At 45.8% G+C, this 21,370-nt stretch overlaps 1 protein-coding gene across 1 annotated transcript in view; it reads left to right on the top strand.

Annotated features, from left to right (window-relative positions):
* The first annotated feature begins 444 nt into the window (after positions 1-444).
* The window catches only part of PCP2 (Purkinje cell protein 2), a 147,164-nt gene continuing 126,238 nt past the window's right edge, over positions 445-21,370 (top strand). Inside the window, exon 1 of the mRNA XM_078657424.1 lies at positions 445-648. The gene's annotated coding sequence lies outside the window, so the exon portion shown is untranslated. The remainder of the gene's footprint in view (positions 649-21,370) is intronic.

Raw genomic sequence — 21,370 nt, 5'->3', positions numbered from 1 at the left:
CCATTGTAATATTTACATAGCGCTTAAGTCCCCGATATGGAACGCTGACGCGCTTCCCTACATGGGTAGCACGCCGAAGCGCACCTGTTCTAGAGGTAGCTCGCTAAATCTTGCCCTGTGCATGATGGATGGGGTTCAGGAGCGACAGACCCAATGTTGTCAAGGGCGTGCTGGGAATCGGCATTCGCGCAGGTAAAATGGCGGGAATGAGCGCAGGGAGTTTGGGGTGTTTTGACAATGCAGGAGCGCCTTGTTGTGATAATACTGCACCATAATGCTTTGCGGTCCTCGCCTCTCCGGGGAGCCCTGGCAGCTCTGAGCTCCTTCACTGGAGGGCAGGTAGTCCTCGGGGGCCGCCGAGCCGTGGTTGTATCGAGCTCCCGTGAACGGTGAGGCGGGCCCTCCCGGGGGCGCACGTCGCCTCGAGGTAATTAACGCCCAGGGAAGCAGGCCTGCACGGAAAGTCTGACACCGCGGGGCGGGTTTTGTTTTTGCTGGTATGTGTTTCCAGTGAAGTCTTCAGACACAGATGAACCGTCGGTGTGGTGTCGGTATCGTGCCCAGTCTTGGACTGCCCCTCTTCCCACCGTACTTAGTTGCACCCTGCCCGTCGGCTGGCAGGAAGGGCCGGGTCCGCTCACTTCTCAGGTAAGCAGGCGTCGCGCAGCACGCGTTCTCCTTCTTGTGTGTGCGCGTTATTGGAGGCTAGAATAGAACCTTCCAGAGGAGAAAGAGATGCTGTCTCCAAATCAGGTACCTTCTTTTGTGAGTAGTCATGCAATTGTATCCACGGGCCCCGCCCCAGACCGCCAACCAACTGCCCGGTGCTGAGGTTCAGGTGGTGTATAACATCTCATCACCTCCAGGCCCAGTGGTAGGGTGACCAGCCGTCCCGGATTAGCCCGGACAGTCCCGGATTTTCAAAATGTTTCCTGGCGTCCCGACGACACTTTTATTGTAAATACAGTATTTATACGGTAGTAAGAAAGGCCCCGGCAAGAGCGCACATTAATTACCGTTTAGTGCATGTTCATATTTTCACCGGAGCTGTTCTCCTTAGTAACTGGAGATGAATTCTTTAAACATGCGCCTGTCACCCAATTAACAGCAGCACAGGGTTTGACAAGCATTGGCTAAGCCAATAGGTCTCGGCAATCCGAGAGCTACAGGCGTTGGCAATGTTATTGCATTTGTGTACGGCTCTGAGGCTGTGTTTATTGATATTCCCAACAGTAGTATTCATTCACAGGCAGTGGCCCCCCCTCCCAACCGCCTTTCCACCAATCCATGGTCCGTAAATTCACCATGAATTTGGGAAATAGCAACACCTGTAATTTACACCGTTTAGAACAAGCATAGGCAGAGCCAATAGGTCTGGTTTTGACTGTCATCTTTTGGCTTTGCCCATATTTGTTAACGTTTTGGTAAAACTGAATACGTGGACTGCTGTTTGTGTATGTATGCCAGAGCAAAATGACATCACTCACAGATAGGTAACCTAATGGCTAAATTGGGCTGACCCATTGCCTAATACAGTATGTTGTGATGGGACTAAATAAAATGTGAATGACACAAGAGACCAATGGAAGAGGAGAGTTGGTAAAAGTCCCTATACGTTAAGTACATTATAACATTTTATTAACACTAGAAGATCTTGGCTAACGGCAAACTTTAAAATCAGAAGTGCGGTATGAAGCACTATATGCAGAACAAGTTTTAGTATTTGAAGTGTTGGGGGAGGACATCAGACGAGTCTGTATACAAAACAAGTTATTTGTCAAATTCCATTCACTCAGAGCAATCGGAGACATATGAAGATAAAGTGAGTTATCCAAAGTGAAGATTTGGAGTTTGTAAGTGAAGTGTTTTGCATAGATAATGAAAGCTTTTACCACCAAAGCTCACCCCTTCTTCCTTTACCGCTCACCATCTTTATATACATGTACACCAGTGCTTAATTTGTAAAATGATAAGTGCCGGTGCCAAAGAATTCGCTGAAGAACGCGGTCAGAGCTATCAAAGGTCGAGGTGGTGAATACTAAGGCCGCGTTGTGTTGATTCCACCTCATGCCTCTCTCATTCACCACCAGAACCCCCTGCCCCTTTAACTAACTCTTTCACATTCATTTTCCTCCTTTTTCTCCCTTTGCCACTGTCTTTCTGTTTTTCTCTTCCTCCTTCTTTTCCCTTTTTAGGTCGAGACTGACGTAGGCTGCGCACATGCGCAGTCTCGCCAGCGAGACTTAATGTCTCTCAGTAGCGAGGGTAAACCCCGCCCCTCTTCTCCATTGGCTGGCCTCCTAAATGGCGGCCAGCCATTGGAGAAGAGGTCCCAGTGGCGTTCTTCTTTGCCTCTAAGCCCCGTCTTTTTTGGATTGAGGGGCGTGTTTTTTGACTTTCTTTCTCTCAGTGACGTCCTCAGTCAAAAACACGCCCCCAGTCTGAAAAGGACGGGGCTTAGAGACAAAAGGCACGGCGAGCGCTTGTCCTGTTTAGAAACCTATTCATCTGCAAACTTGTCATTTTTGGTTATATTTTTTTCCTTCCACACTTAAATGATTTACTTCTTTCCCTAACAGTAGTACATCGGTGAATAGTTTCAGGTGGGATGACGGCCTAAAAGGGTGACTGAATGAAAATCTTTTACAGGTTTAGTCGCCATCAGCCCCTGTGAGAGGTGTATTCACACCTAAAATTCCACCAAACCAATCCCACGAGGTCGTTCGTATACCATGAATCGGGAACAGGAGTTTGTCCTCCGAAATACTTGTGCCAGTCTACAGTTGCCAAGAAAAGGATCCTTACCGTGCGATATCCTGGGCGCCTCAGAGCTCTTATCAAGATAACTGAGTCATTTGCACTGCCCTTATCAAAACCAGTCTGTTTAGCGCAATTGTAAAACCTGCCATTATTACATACCACTGTGTGCAATAAAAACGATGCGGTTGTATAATATCTGGTACAATGGCATTGATCTATTCACTCGTGCAAAGGCCACGGTAGAGGCCGAATCCAAGTGTTTATTGCTGCTCCTTAGCTTATTCCTGGACTCGCATCTCTCACGCACAGTTTTCCCTGCTAACAGTAAAAGGTCTTCCCTTGATTCGGTTTATGCTGTGCTGGGACATCCATAATTTTAGTGGGCTCAGAGTCGGGTTTAACATCTGAGTTTAATTATATGGAGCAAGGGAAGGCATTCTTGTTTTAGCAACTCTGTCCATCGCATCCAGGTTGGGCATTGCTGGGGCGAAAAAACAACTGTGTGTTTTGAGTAACATTCACTTGCAGTGAGTGATTGGCCGAAGGAAGTGAAACTTCTTAAGGTTTAGTGCTGCCCCTTAAGCCCATATTATGGCTTCTCAAGATGGTAAACAGTCCCCACAATGAATTGTATTAAAGGCTACAGAGAATTGTGATAAGACCAGCAGGAAGGCCCCCACCAAAATCCATTACGCAGAGGGCATCATCAGTCACCTAAAAAGTTGCATAAAGTGGGATTGTTTCTCGAGCATGCATTAGAAACTATTCTACGTTTCAAACGTGATAGTGCGAATATCGAGGTATTTACAAATCAAGAGTTTAGTAATGGTAATAAGAATGTATCTGTCAGTAGACTATAGACACTCAAAAAGGAAAATTTGCCCCACATATTTATTTTATGTCACGATTGTATGGTTTGTTGTTTTAAACCTTGCCATTTTGCCATCCACCTCCACCATCCACCACCACATCCACCACCAAATCCACCACCACCATATCTACCACCACCACATCCACCACATCCACCACCACCACATCCACCACATCCACCACCACATCCACCACCACCACATCCAACACATCCACCACCACCACCACAACATCCACCCCCACCACCACATCCACCACCACCACATCCACCGCCACATCCACCACCACTACATCCACCACATCCACCACCACCACATCCACCACCACCACATCCACCAACACCACATCGACCACATCCACCACCACCACATCCACCACCACCACATCCACCACCACATCCACCACCACATCCACCACCACATCCACCACATCCACCGACTCCACCACCACCACATCCGCCAGATCCACCACCACCACATCCACCACATCTATGTTTGTGTGTGTGTGTGGGTGCAAATGCAATAGGTCTTGCATTTGCGAGAGATCAGGCTATTGGCATTGTAAATGACAATGCCATTTATTTATCTGTTTTCAAAACCAACACATAAATAAAAAAAATTGTCCTTTACAATGCCAATAGCTCTAAATTTTGCAAAGGCGAGACCGTTGCATTGTAAATGCTTGTTGTAGTTTCTCTCTCTTACTTGGGATCAAAGTATATGATCAAAAAACAAACAGGTGCTAGTTCCTAAAATAAGTGTCAGTGGGTCCTACCGGCAAACACTGGCTTGAAATAAAGACTGCAATACTTTAAATGGGTCAGCACTGGTAATTCTCCATAAAACCATATTTATTCAAGTGGGCAGTGCCTGCCTTGTTCAAAATAATTTAAAGTACAGAGTTACTGTGCACACATTGATGATTCCTTTTGTATTACTGTTCATACCTGGACCTGTTCAGCGTGCAGCCCGGTAGCGTGATCCGCCCTGGTTCACGCTTGATTAGACAACTTGGGTGAACGGACCGTAAATAACGTTCCTTGTATGGGCGCACAGCGATTGCTTGCGTTGAATGTTATTTTTCAAAGTTCAACAAAGTAATCCATGTACTCTTGAAAAGTTTGTGATCATTTCATTTATTTCTTTCCGTTGATAAATCACACGTGAGATAAAATGTTTGAACTGCTTCTCATACCCAGATATGCTATTCCAAGCCTTTTTCGGGGCACGCCCACAAACATAAAACATTCTCGAAAGTGAATCGTTTAATACCCAATGCATTTCGAGCTCTGCTGAGCTCTTCTTCAGGGGTTTCACTGTAAGTAAGAAAACATATGTCAAAGAATTGCCACTTCCAACCATAGAAACATACACTATTTGCTTTTTTTCAAAAAAATTCAACACTTCAATCCCAATTCCTGGCGACTAGCCCTTAAGCAACGCATTCCCTCTAAAACCATAACCTTCAGTTACAGAAATAGTGTCCTAAGGATCCCTTCATCACAATCCATCACATAACAGCCTCTATGCTTCCCGCCAATAGTCCTAACCCGTGATAATAACAGCCAACACCGTATTCATGTACATATGTTTTCTTACTTACAGTGAAACCCCTCAAAAAGAGCTCAGCAGAGCTCGAAATGCATTGGGTATTAAACAATTCACTTTCGAGAATGTTTTATGTTTGTGGGCGTGCCAAGAAAAAGGCTTGGAATAGCCTATCTGGGTATGAGAAGCAGTTCAAAAATGTTATCTCACGTGTGATTTATCAACGGAAAGAAATAAATGAAATGATCACAAACTTTTCAAGAGTACATGGATTAATTTGTTGAACTTTGAAAATTAACATTCAACGCAAGCAATCGCTTTGCGTCCGTGCAAGGAACGTTATTTACGGTCCGTTCACCCAAGTTGCCTTGTTCAAAAGCCACCAATACTTTTTAATGAACCGATTTTCAATATATCAGGCACTGTTCAGCAGAAGTACATTACTCTACGTGGGAACAGATACTCAGGGCTTTAAGTGGGATGGAAAAACTGGGGGTCTCTCAAAGTGGCGTGGTCGATGTATTTAAGGGTGTGGCTTTAAAACACCTATGCTAAAAATCTGTGTTTAACATAGTGTGCTGCCCGACTTGTATTTTGCTGTTTCTGTCATTGCATCCAGATATGTGATACAACAAGTAACATCATAGCTACAATAAGTCAGGACTATTGGCTTTGTCAATGGTTATTATTTGCATAAGATAAATAAGCTGCAACTATGGCTTGTTACATATAATATTGAAAAAGCTTCCACTTTAAGCCCTGGTGACACTACCACAATGTTGCTGCTCTTGCGTTTCAAAAAGAGAAGGGACATCCAGAAAGAAAATGACTCTTTAAAGGATTTCCCTTCCCCCACAACGCTCACCTGGCATGACATCATGCCATAACTTCTCCACTTGTGAGAAGTGAGCAGCGCGCATCAATGTGCTTGCTGTCTCGAAACGGGTCTCTATCGAGCTGTTTTGCTCCTGGCACTTACGTCGGACCGCCTGTGCCAAAGCTCAAAACAGAGCCCATAGAGACCCGTTTCAAGGCCCCCTTTAAAAAACTGCCAGTACTCAGACCCCTTGAGACCCGGCCCACTTAAAGCCCTGCAGATACTTCAAAACATAATTAAATTTACTAAGACACATTCACATATTCAATAGCGCAGTACCACCTGCTGCGACCCCTCCTCTCCGCGACAACCACTTTACTTTTAGTGGTACAGCAGCACTACATGCAACAAAGAGTCTGTCACTTCCCAGCAGAAAAGCAGCTCTTCTTTCTTGTACTTTGGGGGGCCGTACATAAGCACCTGGTGTATGTTTCTATCCTCATCTGTTTTTAACCCGCACCAGTGCATATTCATGTATAATTTAGTAGTGTAAATCATGTGTCAAGTGTGAGGATCGCTGATGATGACGAGCATGAGAGAGAAAGGGAAAGAGCAACTAAGTGAGGAGCGGAATAAGAGGCAGAGTGTGCTAGAGATCAAATGAAGGAGAGAATTGGAGAGAGAGATTGGCTCTGCTTTCTTGTGCAGCGTGAAATGACAAGCATGCTGTAGCAACCACTATGTAAAAACAAAATTACAAAAATGCACTCTCTAAGTTCATGTCCTGAAGGTACCAATTCAATAATTCACATTTGCATTGTTAGTATGCTGAGCTATATGGAGTAGTTATTATTTAATAATAATGTTATTAACCACCCAGAGGCAAGTTAGATTGTGCCATGCAGCATACAGTGGCCGATAGTAACATCGATACTATAGAACACAAAAGGTCTGGACTAGATATCCAGAGTCATGTGTCTTAGCTGTCACGCACTTGGAGATGTTAGGGATTACAAATGCTCAGTTATGCAGGCATGAATCTGGCTCACGCTCTCACAGCCGCAACACTCACTGGGACTCGGGAGACAAGAACAACAATCTGCACAGAGTCAGGGAGGTAATTATATCATGAATGCCATATCTGACGTGCAGAGGCGTGTAGACCCGGCCCTGATAAGGAAGTGCCGGTGCTAAACACAGAAAAGCACCATCAGGAATTAAGCACTGATGTACACTGATATAAAAACATAACGAGGTGTGCATAGCATTCTAACGCCAGTGAGTGACACGTAGGCGCTTCCAAGCACTCTAAAACAGTATACCCAGAGTTGGACTTTAGACACAAAGTGCCCTGGATGAGACCAAATTGGGCGTCCCCTCTGGCCCGTCGCTGATTTTTGGAAAAATGGGAGGGGTGGGGGAAAGGTGAGGGAGGAGTATAAAAGGAAGGAGGGCCAGGAGAAAAAAAACAGACAAAATGTGGACATGGCTGCAAGTGTTTGATGTATTCTTATTTGCAGCCAGGTCAAAGTGAGACTGTTGCAGGCAGCCCCTGTGCTGTTCTGAAAGTTGGTGCCCTGCGCATGGACCCAGCTCTCCCATGCTAAAGTAGTGTCCCTGTGGGTCTTGGTGCACTGCACCTGCTACACAAATACAAGCTACATCCACATAGATGCCCCTCCACCAACACCTTCACCTTGCTGATTTAGGAATTTTCAACAACTTAAGGGCAACACACAAAAAGTGCTATATGTGCAAAGAAGAAAAATAATGATTACAAATCGCAGACCAATAACCAACAGTTCGCCCAAGGATAAGAAGTTGAAACCTATATGTATTACGTACGTTTTATTTAGGATACGCTGCCCCTTACTAAAAAAATGTTGCTGCTTAGCGTACACATGCAAAGGATTTTATTGCATGGACATTCATAGGCATTCTTATGGTAGATGTGGTTGCAAATAAATGTTTTGAACAACATTTGTAACGGGAATATTTTCATCAAGGAGTCCCTGCCAGAATGCATTAGTCTCGAACGTCAACCACCTGTAGACAGGATTGAAGGTACCAGCACTGGCAGACAGGCCATGTAGAGAGGTTTTTAGCTCAGGGAAACCAGGACACACAAGGGTTTTACCTCTTTGGGTCACTGTGTACTTTTGCATTTGGTAGTTTTAAACCAAAGCGAAAGTTGCAATCAACACCAGTAAAAAGGTAAAGGAAATTCTGCCACGTACCAGAAGACGCTAGTTGACCGCTAGTCACTGGCTTCACGACGCAGGTATAAATGCGATACAATTACAAATACAACAGTATAATGCAAAACATATTGCTCTCACACTACCAGCATGAATTATGTCTTCAGTTAGAAGGTAAGAAAAGCAAAGTTCAGCTGTTACCATACTTTGTTTGGGAGAGGCTCGAATGTGCATGCATTTCACGTGCACTGATGCCGAGGTGCGGTGCTGGGTCGATGAAAGGAGGCAGTGCAGGAAGCGGAAGGTCTCCGGCACAGGAGGAGGAAGCTCTGGCTGGGGCAAACAGGAGCGAAGTGTAGTGAAAACACCAGCACTCTTAACGTGTGATGGACCGGTCACCCATTTAAAAAAAATGGATGAAAATGGCTGCTGCGAATGTATAAAAGTAGTTATGCGGTGCTCTAGGGAGGGCTAAACATGACATATGCATGTAGAAGGAAAGTAGAATCTGCTTTCACGGTCTCCCCCACTATTTACTGGGGTCATTATGTTTTACTGACTAGTCTGACTGGGATGCTGCAAATCAAGACCCCAGTACCTGTGCTTCTTCCCTAAATTGGACATGGTGAGTACTTAGGTACCCCCAGATTGGCTACTGATGTATCCTTTATAAGTCCCTAGTATATGGTACTAAGGTACTCAAGGCATAGGTACACCAGGGGTTTCCCATGGGCTGAAGCATGCATTATGCCACCCATGAGAGACCACTCAAAATGTTACTACATTGCAGCCTGTGTAAGCTGAGCACCACTTATGACAGATATAAGTTTTCTTATTTCTGAGGTCACTGCACTTAAAATCTATACGTCACCCCTAAGGCGGGTTTTTAATCCTGAAGGCAGGGTGCTTGGTTATAAATGCCCTGAATGAGCAGGACACCCCTACAGTCCATTCTCCCGGGTTGTAAGTACATCAGGCATTTCGATATATAGTGTGGCCATGCGGAATTACGCGATGGCTAACTCTAAACCAGCTGCAACGAACCCTGTTGTGTTTGGTATCAAACAAGCTGGAATCATACCTCCAACACCATTTGTAAAGCTCCTCTGGGAGGTCCTCAGTGTTCCCCGTACCAGTCTTCTAGACCAGGAAAGCAAACTATGGCTGCTGCTGACGAGAGACACGATTCTGCCCTCCTGCTGCTGAGCCAAAATCATGCCGGGTTTCTGTTAGAATTGGGGGTCTCTGGTTGGCACAGGTAGGTACTTGTGACAAGCAGGGACCCTCTCCTCTAGTCAGGGCAAGGGAATTACCCTTAAAATAACGCCTGCTCACCCTCTAGGCGGCGTGGCGCGAGCAGTCAAGGCTAGTTCAGAGGCGATGTCAGTTAAGCATTTGTGACCACATACAGTAACCCAGTGAAAACACTACAAATGGACACCACACAAGGTTTTATATCAGAAATAAGTATACTTTATAGAATTATCACAAGACCAATAAACAACAAAAAGAATCCACTATTAAATTTCAAGAGTTCTGGTTAAAAAGGTGTAAATCAAAGTTCTGTGCGAGTCGGTAGCCTTGCCCGGCTACGACGTGCTGAAAGAACACAGTGTCTAACAAATCCAGCTGAACGAGGCGTTCTGGGCCCACTAAAATGTCAACAGACTCAAACACAGTACCTTTTCCTTGAGGCGGCCGGCACGGATGTGCGAGCCGGTTCCGGGGATCGTCGCGGTGTACAAAAAGAAAGCATTGCAGGTAACGGTGTCCCTTCCGTCGCGGTGCAGGCTACGGCTCGTTGACGGCGTCGGTAAGCTCAGAGCCTGCGTTGTTCGTGGCAGACGTTGCTCGTTGCGGTGCTTCCAGCTTTACGGTGCGGCGTTCGAGCCGGAGTTCGGGAGCTGGCGTTGGTCAGCGATGCGAGTCGGGCGGTGTGTCGCGAAGTGTGCGAGGCGGTGCCCAACTCCGGTGCGGTCACAGGACTCGAAGTCAGCAGCAGTGACCGCGTCGGTCAGACCAGTTCGATTCGGTGTAACGAGGCCTTGAACGTTGCTGTGTCCCTCCGGTCGCGGTGCAGGCTACGGCTTGTTGACGGCGTCGAGACGGAGTCGGTGAGCGCAGAACTTGCGTTGTTCGATGCGGGCGTTGCTCAGTGCGGTGCCAACAGGACACCGGGCCGGCCGTGAGAGTCGGTCACAGCTCCCTGCCTCTGTAGCCAATGGAACAGTAGCAATTCACAAAGGCTGGTGAAGTCCACTGGGGCACTTCCAAGCCCTTGGAGATCTTTTTAGCACAAGTTGAAAAGCAAAGTTAAAATCCACAAAGTCCTTTCTCCTCTCTAGGCAGTCAGTCAACCACTGCAGGCCAATCCCCCAATCAGCACCTCAGCTTGGGAATAGTCTCTTCTCAGTTTCTTCAGCAGAGGTTTCTTCTTGTCAGTTCCAGGAGTGATCTAATTTCATGGGCTCAGGGTCCCAATAATTATACCCCAAAATCCTTTGTTCTCTGAGGGGAGAGGGGCCTGTGCCCAGTTCAACCCAGTTCTGAAGCACTCTGTTTACCAGACTTCTCCTTTCCTTTCACAGCACAGGGCAGGCACGTCAGATGCCCCACAGGAGGTGGAGCCAGCATTGTGGAAGGCAAGTACAGACCAGGAGCACTCTGTTGACAGTCTTCCTTCTCTTCTTTCAGTGTGAAGGGCAGAGACATCAGACACACCACAGAGGGTGGAGCCAGCATTGTAGAGGGAAGGCCCAGCCCTATTCAGGCCCCAGGTGCAACTCCTCCCTCCCATCTTGGAAGCAGATTTCCCTACTCACCACCGGCAGCCCCAGCCTATCTCCTGGAATTACCCAGTCCTGTCACACACAAACCTAGACAAGGAATAGACAACCTAGCAGAGGCGGGCTCAAATGGTTAGGTAAGCAAATACCTACTTTCTAAAAGTGGTATTTGCAAACACAGAATATTAAAATAAACTTTACCAAAAGATGTATTTTATTACTCTGATACCAGGAATACTAAACTCGAATTTCTACCATGTTCCCTGAGTCCGCTAGGATTATAAACATGTAACAATCCAACAGCCCATTCTATCCTATGGGAAATAGGTAGCCTAGAAATAGTGAAAAACGAATATGGCTGTGATTCACTATTGGGACATGCCACACACATCAGGGCTTGTCCTACCTTATGCTGACAATACACCCTGCCCTTGGGCCTACCATAGGGGTGACTAATACGAGGACTAGGGAAGGTTTAGGGACTGGCAAGTGGGTGCACTTGCCTAGTCAGCATGACAGTACCAGACTGCACGCCGGTTCTGCAATGGCAGAACTTAGACACATTTTGCAAGGCCGCTTCTGTGGGTGGCACAATCAGTGCTGCAAGCCCACTAGCAGCATTTGGATTTACACGCCCTGGGCACACTTAGTGCACTGTCCTAGGGTCTGACAAGTAAACCAAATATCCAATCATGGAACCACTAATCAATACATCAATTTACAGTAGGGAGCACTCGCACTGTGGCACTGGACAGCAGTGGCACACCAGAAAAACACATGAGGCAAAAGCAAAAATGGAAGGGAGACCCATGCCAATGGTGCCAGGTCTAACAGTTTCCTTTCACAGGGAGGTGTGACCACCTCCCAAGCAGGACTAAGTGTATTGGGACAGGGTGGGGATGCTTGCCAGCACCACTAGACTGCTTTGAAGAGCACATGTTATGCCCTTCTTGCATATGCCAGTTGTAACCCGTTCAGGGAGCGTTGGCTCCCGCTATGTTATGTTATGTTATGTTATACCTTCTTGTATAGCACTTGAATCACCGCGAGGCATCTCGGCGCTTACTCAGAACATAACCAAGAAAAAAGAAGAACAGGGAGGAGGGGGCCTTTAGAACAGGAAGGCCTTTAGGTGTTTCCTGAAAATTTGATAGGATGGAATTTCTCGCAGGGATATAGGAAGGCTATTCCAGTATTTAGGGGCCAGGTAGGAAAAGGCCATTCCTCCTGACCTTTGAAGTCTAATACGGGGGACCTGTAATAGCAACTGCGAGCTTGATCTCAACGAACGGCTCGGGTATGTTTCATCAGCTTATTTTGCAAATATTTTGGGCCCTGACCCTGAAGGGCATTAAAAGTCAGGCAGCAGACTTTAAAGAAGGATCTTTGTTTAATCGGCAGCCAGTGCAGCTCTCTCAGCAAAGGCAGCGAAGATGCTATGGCACGAAACTGGACAAAGGACATGGTAGTATCCTCCCTACTTCCCAGCCCCTCCTCTGGGAGGGACCCTTGAATCATTCCAACCCTTTCCTTAAGGTACTTAAGAGCTTACCTGTGGTTGATTCCTTAGATTCGTTGTGGGACAAGATTCAGATCCGAAACCACTTCATCTTCAACCGTCTGGGCACTTTGGACTTTGTTGGACTTCGTTTTGGGAACCGAGACTGCAACTGAGAAGACTCCTGCTGCTCCTGGTCTCGCCGTCCTGAAAATCTTCTGCGTCTTCTGTGCCTGTGCTCCATACAGGTTCTACTACAGGCCTGTGGACATCCAAGACACTCAAAGGAATCTACCTTGAAGTGAAGGAGTCACTTCCCTGCAACTGTAGGCACCGCAACGAAGTTGACCAGTCTGCTGTTCCTGAGCTTCTACAGACTCAGAAAGGTTCAGCAACACAGGTGGGGGTTCTACAACTCCCTTGAGGCCTGCACTGTCTTCACAGCAAGTTTGAAGCAACTACCCCTCGTCGGAACCGCTGGAACAGTATCCCTGTGCACCGCGTCGACTTGCCGTTGCCAAGGCTTGTTGACTCTCTTCACTAGAGATATTCAGGCCTCAAGAAGCTCCAGGCTTAAGCATCTCCTGCAGCCAAGATCATTGCCTGCACCACATCCTCTGCACCGCAGGCATTCATGATTTGGTGAGCTGCTAGAAGTCCTCTTGCGACTCTCCAAACATCCATCTTCCACGGGGTTTCTTGAGGGTCCTATGGAAAGGGTCCTTCTTCTTTTTTTTTTTTTTTTTGTAAACCTTTATTTTCACGTAAGGCAAATACAATATCAGGTCTAGAATAATCACAGCCAGCAATTATTACAAAGACGGTCAATGCAAATCAATGAAGCCAAACATATGCAACATTCCGCCTCCTCGCTGCCCTATCGAAGTCCAGGATAATGTCCGCACCACATTGGTACCAGGATATAAGAGGTTTCTTTTAAGAGTTTTAAAGGAAGAGCAGGATCCGATGTCGTACAATCCAATAATGCCGAAACAAGGGGATATCAATAAGCAGGATATTCACAATCGGGACCATTGCAGGCAGGGCGTTGGCACTAACGCACATTAAACAGGATAGACAGTAAATAGTACATTACGCCCCCCAATGCAGCACACGCCCGCTGTAGCTGAGAACTTTATGATGACATCCATCCTTGTAATTTGAACCATAGGAACATACAGCAAGCCTCCTACCACTCGGAATCCCAAAGGATAAGAATAAGAGAAAAAGAAAGAAAAAGCCAAGCAGAACAAGAGAGAAAAAGGGGCCCTAGAAACTGAAATAGGGAAAGAAAACAGAGAGTACCCCTCCCTTAACCCCCCACCCTGCACCCCTGCCTCCGCCTACGGCCTCCCCCTCAGCAGCGTGCCTGTCGCCCATTGTATGGAACCCGAAATTTAGAAGAAAGAGAAAGAGAACTACCACCCACCTAAACTAAAAGAAGAACCCAAGAGAGGGAAGAAAGAAAGGATGAACCCCGAAGTCTATGAAATGGAGAGGAAGAGAAAGAGAAGAACAGGGGGTTCTAGTCTACAACTACTAGGAAAGAAGTGAAAAACGGAGAGGAGCCCCCTAGCAAACCCCCGGCCTCTCCCTCATGCAAGAATTGTGTGTGCACAGGATGTAAACTACATTTGCTCAAGTCAGTACAATAGAACAATTCACGAGGTACATAATCAGCCCACTTTGTCATTAAGTAAAACAATACCTCGCCCATCCCTCACGAACCCATAATCAGCAAACATCAACACGGAGGAAACAGCATTTATCCTTGTCCAGTCCTGCTCATACCGCGACGGCCCACCAAATTATCGCACTCTAAATCCATAGTCATAGGGAATCGGAATACCAAAGCAAACCCAAAAAGTAGCAAGTCTGCAGTGCATCGATGTGACCGGACCTCAGCCAAGCCCGTTCCCTGCCAGTACGATGGTCCCAACCTGGCACAAAAACATGACTGCCACACTTCGATCGGCAAAACAGAGCAGGGGGAGAATGTCTCAATGTCCAAGCACGGCTGGAGCAGAACCAGAGATACTAACAGCATGACATGGAGAGAAGTTCCAGCACTCGGTTCCAGGCTAAGGCCCACAGATAGTCCCAGGTCTCCGACATCACTAACTGGAAATGGCTCGAAAGTATGTGTCTCGGACTCATCGGTATCAGTGTCCGACGCCATATTGTTGCATCTGGGTACTAAATAAGGCAGCTCGATTTGCGTCCACGAACCATCCGGTCTCATTCGCTCCGCCGCAGAAAGCACATCATCCATTTTACTCCCCAGTGATCGGGCATCCTGCTCCAGAGAGTCGCGAAGGTCAGCTAAGGCCGCCAGAAGATCGCCAAGGTGTAGTTCTGCTCCGTGCCCCCCTTTTGTCATGCTCTCTGTCTCCGTACGGTGCGCATTAGGTCGGGTCTCGGTCTTCCAGAAGCTGCACTCTGCTCCCCTCGCTATGGTCCGGGGCAGCACCATCCTGGATCGGGGCCGAGACACACGCAGTGGGGCATCGGGCGTCATGGAACCAACATCAGGGCCGCCGAAACCGTTAAAGTGCAACCAGATCGCAGCCACCGGTGGAATCAGCACTGTTTGGTCGCGGCTCGGCAAAAATTCGGGATTCTCCCGCCGTTGGCGGGACGGGGTCTCCTAACACTCCCCGGCGGCAAGCGAGCAAAGTTCCAGCAAAGATACACTCCACTCAGAGGCACAAAGACAGGCTTATCCCCGATTCCTGCCCCCAATCGATCCGAGTGAGTGTGCCAAGAATCGGCCGTTCCTTTTCGCGCCGGAGCCGACCGGCCCTTCCCTGCCACAGGTGGCCGCTGTTGTTCGCTCGGTGACCGTCCCTTCAATCTAGTCGAGTCCCCAGTCTTTGGGCTGCCGTGGGCCGCAAACGCCGTTGGCTGTTTCTCCCCGTAGGAAGCAGGCACGAACCTCGGGATTGCGCCATAAGTAGCCGGAACTGTTCATGCACCCGTGTGTACCATTGTGGATCAGGATGTCAAGCAGAATGTACACCCGGGAGGAGATGGTACTCGGAGCCGAGGGACTGGGCGGCCATCTTAGACGCCGGCTTGGCTCCTCCCCCCTTCTCCGGTCCTTCTTCTTTAAAACTGCAACTGCAACTTACCTATTGAGTTGTATTGAGCACACAGTCCTATTCCCACTCTGCACACGTCCTGTGTGGGGTGCCTAGATACTTACCATGGTGGTTCCTTGAGTCCCGGCTCTTCTACGTCTTCTTTGTCCATTTTCGACTTAGGTCCTGGTTCGCATTCCACTATTTTAGTATATGGTTTGGTCTTCCTGTTGAGACTACTGTGCATTTGTGCTACTTACGTGTTCTGTTATCAAAGTATTGTGTGTATTGTGGTTATATCTCTGGGTAGGAGATATTGCAATGTGTCAGTGAGTGTTTATAATAAATACATATTTTTAAAACTAAACTGTGTGGTTCTTTTTCACTTAACCTACACTATAAGATTAAGTACCTGTAAAACAAGCTGCTTTACGCTCTTCATGAACTAAGCCTGAAGGCTGCTCTCCACGCTACCACTTAGAGAGCTTTCTAAGGTTGTCTAAGACAACTAAAATCGCCATAAGGGTTGCCTGGATTGGTGCAGGGTGCTACACTTACTTAGATGATATAAAAAGGCAATTCACCAACTACACATATCTTTAAGTCCTCTATTTTGAGGAAAAAACCAAGTGATACTCCTGGGTTAATTGGGTATATTTCACTCGTACCCTTTTGATTTATTATTTTCAAATTTTCATCATCTCATGTATGAAAAGGACACTTCACGTTTTGTTTCATTTACAGTTTTGCTTCATATACACAGACATACAATACATTTCCACAACAAAAATACACCATTTATATATACACGAGCATTTTTTGATATATACACAAACTATTGTTATCCTAGAAAGACAAGAGTCAAGCTTTCGACTCAAAGATTAAATAAACAACAAGTGAATGAAACCAACGCCGTATGTAGGGAAGCAGACAGGATATAGACAAAATAAGTAAAAACTTTTGTTTTATACACTTTTAGAAAAATTCAAAAGACGGAGCCCTGAAGAGAACCCGACAATTGAACACATCGGGTTCGAAACGCGTCGGCACATAAAGAGAATAGACCACGGAATTAATTTATGGTTTATTTTGTTTGAAAAAAACATTGGTTTCATTCACTTGTTGTTTATTTAATCTTTGAGTCGAAAGCTTGACTCTTGTCTTTCTAAGATAACAATAGTTTGTGTATATATCAAAAAATGCTCGTGTATATATAAATGGTGTATTTTTGTTGTGGAAATGTATTGTATGTCTGTGTATATGAAGCAAAACTGTAAATGAAACAAAACGTGAAGTGTCCTTTTCATACATGAGATGATGAAAATTTGAAAATAATAAATCAAAAGGGTACGAGTGAAATATACCCAATTATCCCAGGAGTATCACTTGGTTTTTTCCTCAAAATAGAGGACATAAAGATATGTGTAGTTGGTGAATTGCTTTTTTATATAATTATATCCTATGGTCCAACCGACTACACGTCCCAGGACCTGACTCCCCCTTTTTCTACACTTACTTAGATGAGCACAATATACCAAGCCATCCTCCTACACTTGCCCTTGACAAATGGGGAGAATGAAAAATGGGGTGACGATGGGGCCAGCAAATGGGAAGCCTATGTGCTGCTGTAAGCCTAAAAGTAGGTACAGCATGTCTTGGTTTGAGACAGCGCATGTGCGACGTCTAGAGCCAAGAACGAAAAAGGGGTGGTTCAGTGTCCCAGGAACCTATCAGACAAGGACAAGCATGCCCAGGATCTCGTCACAGCGCATGACAGAGGGAATGTTTTCAGCTACGTTTCAGAGGTTGGCAGAAAGGGGCCCTGAATGTTATTTTTGTTTTCATTCCCTAGTGGAAATACACAATCTGGCTTATACATTCCTTTTTTTCCATTTTTTAACTCCTGGTACTGGTAGCCTTGTACCATTAGAAAATACAGGACCTCATGTATCAAAAAAGCAAAGCAAAGTGGGTTATGCTTTACATGTGTCATGTTAAACGACTTGAAATCTTCCTTCGCCTTCTCTTTATTATATGGAAAGAAGTGCACAGTACCTAAAATGCTTGTCTTTCGCATATGTAGTCTTTTAAAAATAGATTGTCACATGTGGCAGTGTAGTTGTTCTGTGTTGGTGGGGGCTGTATTGTGCACTTTCTTTGTCCATGCTGGGTATAAACAGTTAGTCCTTCATCTAAGGGGGATATTCACAAGAAACTGTCGGAGAGGAGTGTTAATCCAAAATTGATAACACCGCGCTTCAACAGTTTCAAAACGCAGGGATGCAATGCTTTTACAAGAATGCTGAGCACACCTGTGTTTTCCCTAGCGCTAAATTTAACTGTCTAGCGCGAACGCAGGCACCCTTGTAAAATAGTGTAAGGGTGCCTTGGTTGCAGGGAATGAGTGTTCATGTGCCGGAAAGTGTCCCTTCCTAAACAATTACTAATGGCTATTTGTAATTTCTATGTTTGCTGCAGAATGCAGCACATATAGAAGTTGTAAAACATAATTTTTTAATGATTGTTTATGTGCAGGAACGGGCACCTTCCTGCACATGAACAATCATTAATGATGATTTTAGGTTTCTACATGTGCTGCAGAATGCAGCACACATAGCAACAGCAAAAACTAATAGAAATAATAATTTTTTTGCACCTGTTTAAGACCAGGTTTTCCCTGGTCTTATTTTTGGCGCTGCCCATATTTAAGCCACCCTTGTAAATAGGAGACCGCTTCAAAAAGCAATGGGTGTTGCGGTGAAACGGCCACAGGAACACCCGTTGTCCGCCCCTTTCCCACAGCGGACTGCTGCGGTAAGGGGCATATTTACAAAGTGGCCATCTTGTAAATATGGATCAGGGCATTGCGCCACAGGAACATAATTAAAAGTGACGTTCCTGTAGCAGAATGCCCTTGTAAATATGCCCCTAAGTCTGTAGCCATCCTGTTTTGTGGTTGAGAAATATGGTCACCCTATCCAGTGAATATCACCCACACTGCAGCCAGTCAGTGTGTCACCACATTAGGGGAATCTAGAGGTGGGGAAGCCAACAAATGGTCAAAAAGAGCCAGAGCCTAGCCAAGGGTGGACTCTGGTTCTTAGAGCCTGTGCATGAGCAGAGCTTTGAACATATTTGGCATGTAAATCAAGCAACAAACCTCATGTTAGAACATGATAAGCTGTCTTCAAAAGAAACGTGTATTTTTTAACACACCAAAGTGTCTCAAGTAACAAGCACTGAAAAAGGCAATAGGTTTCACCTATGAGGGAGGTATTGGCTTTTAGCCATGCTATACAGCAGCTTGGCTGATGTTCAGCATGGCTATAAGTTAGTCTGTGGCATAGATTAAAATGGGGGTGGAGGAGAGTCGAGTGGCATAGAGATGCGTGAAGTGAGGTATAGTAGAGTGGCGTACAGTAGAGTAGAGTAGAGTGGGTTAGGGTAGAGTAGAGTAGAGTGATGTAAAGTGGAGTGGCATACAGAGGAGTGGAGTACAATAGAGCACAGTGGCATGGAGTGGTGTTAAGAGTAGAGTGGCATAGGGTGGCATAGAGTAGAGTGTCATAGAGTGATGTAAGGTGGAGTGGCGTGGATTGGTGTAGAGTAAAGTAGTGTGGAGTGACATAGAGTGCTATAGAGTGGCATTGTGTGTAGTGGGGTGGAGTAGAGTGGAGTGGCGCAGATACAGTGGCGTAGATTTAAGTGGCATTGTGTGTAATGGAATGGCGTGGAGTGTCATAGACTGGAGTGGGGTATAGTAGGGTGGCATAGATTAGAGTGGCATAGGGTGATGTAAAGTGGGGTGGCATAGAGTGGAGTGACATTGAGTGGCATGGAATAGAGTGACAGAGTAGAGTAGCATATACATGTGGAGTGGAGTGGCGTAGAGTGGTGTGGTGTGGAGTTTGAGTGGCATAAAGTGCTACAGAGTGGCATTTATGGAGTAACATAGAGTGGAATGGCATAGAGTTGAGTGGCATTCTATGGAATGGAGTGGCTTAGAGTGGAGTGGAGTGAAGTGGCATAGAGTGGATTGAGGTAAAGTGCCACAGAGTGGCATTGTGTGGAGTGAATTGGTGTACAGTAGAGTGGCATAGATTGGAGTAGAGAAGAAGAGTGGAGTGGCGTAGAGTGGCATATGTCGTTGAGAGGTGCAGAGTAAAGTGGTGTAGAGTTCCGTATAGTGGTATTGTGTGGAGTGGAGTGAAGTGGCACACAGTAGAGGGAAGCTGCATTGTGTGGAGCCGAGTAGAATATTGTAGGGTATAGTGGAGGGTCGTGGAATAGAGTGGTGTGGAGTAGAATAGAGTAGAGTGGCATAGAGTAGCATAGTTCTGGGTTTAAGTAACTAAAGCATCAATAGTGACGGCAGGTAGGGTAAAAGCAACATAAAAAAGAAGCCATAATCTTATGTTAAAAGTAGGAGAGCACATTGCACATCCAGGAATAGTACTGAAACGCTTATACAATTAAGTGTGTTGCAAAAAGACAAGGAAGAACACGTACTTGGTCTATGCATTAGGGAGGAGCTAACACAAGAAAGGAAAGGAAGCCTACGGGAGCTAAGCAATCAAAAGATTGCAAATGAGAGTGACAACGAAAACAACTAATGGTATGCATTGGGCGGTTGTAAGTCTGCTGAATTGTAAACTATATCTTCAGCACAATGCATCCGCTGTGTAGGCGAGACCTAAAAAGGACCATAGTATCAGCACATCAAGGAGTCACTCTGATCACCAGCAATATATATTGGTACAAAAAGCTGTGCGGGTGCCGTGTCTGGTCGAGACTGCCTCACTGATGCAACCTGCTGGGGCAGAAGGATAGGCCACCAGTGCTGATATTGTGAAGCCAATGAAGGACAAAACACAGCACAGAGCTTCTCCAAGATGCTACAGAGATTGCACTGCCCTCCACCATTGTTCACGCCCGACAAGGAAACTATCACTATGTCCTAAGACTAAATCCCATTCCAATTCAGAAGTACAAAAACTTTGTAGCCTAGCAGTTTGCACCAGGCCGTAAATATTTAAGTAAAGAACTAATGGTCCTCGTTTGTATGTTTGTTTAGTGTTCCATGGGCGTCAAGTTTGTTTCATTAAGAAAGTTTTGGAGGAATGTTGTTTCCAGAGACTCGCGAAGGGAACAAATCAGGGCTACACGCAGGTACACGGCATCCACCCTCTATTTCCAAGAAGTTGGGCCCCACAGAAGTATATTGAACTTGACCCTGTGTAAGTTTCAGACACCGGTACACGTTTAGCAGCGCCTGAGGGGGCTTTTATTCACCTGCAGCTGGGCCGAAGAATGCAAAGGAGGGATAACAAAGGCACACAGCTTGTTATGTCTTCACAGGTACTTAAGAGAGGCATGCTTTTGACTTTGTTCAGTCCCTGGATATAAGTGCATGCACTCTAAGAATGTCAGATGTGTTGGTCTGTCCCAGTATTTACACAAATAACAATTTTAATAGCATTGTTTTCTTAATTTTATAGCGCTACGCAACCAAATGCAGTGTGTCTAAGCTCTTTACGAAACATACACATTATACATTGACAATAAATCATGTAAGTGTGTAAATTAATGTACGAGTGACATGAGACAGGGTTACAAGGTGTAGGAGTCCCATGTCCATATTTCACAGTGCTGTATTGGAAGGATTACAATTTATGAACTGCAGTTAACAAAATGATGTCTGTGTTAAAAGCAATAACCCACTTAGCTTTCTACAAAAAGTAAAAATATGTAATCTGCATGTTACATGATGTGCTTAGCAGGAGACACATTAACCTTCTATACTACTTTGATTCA

Source organism: Lissotriton helveticus, chromosome 1_1, assembly GCF_964261635.1.
Source record: "Lissotriton helveticus chromosome 1_1, aLisHel1.1, whole genome shotgun sequence".
NCBI classification, from domain to species: Eukaryota; Metazoa; Chordata; class Amphibia; order Caudata; family Salamandridae; genus Lissotriton; species Lissotriton helveticus.
This window is presented reverse-complemented; position numbering and strand designations above follow the sequence as displayed.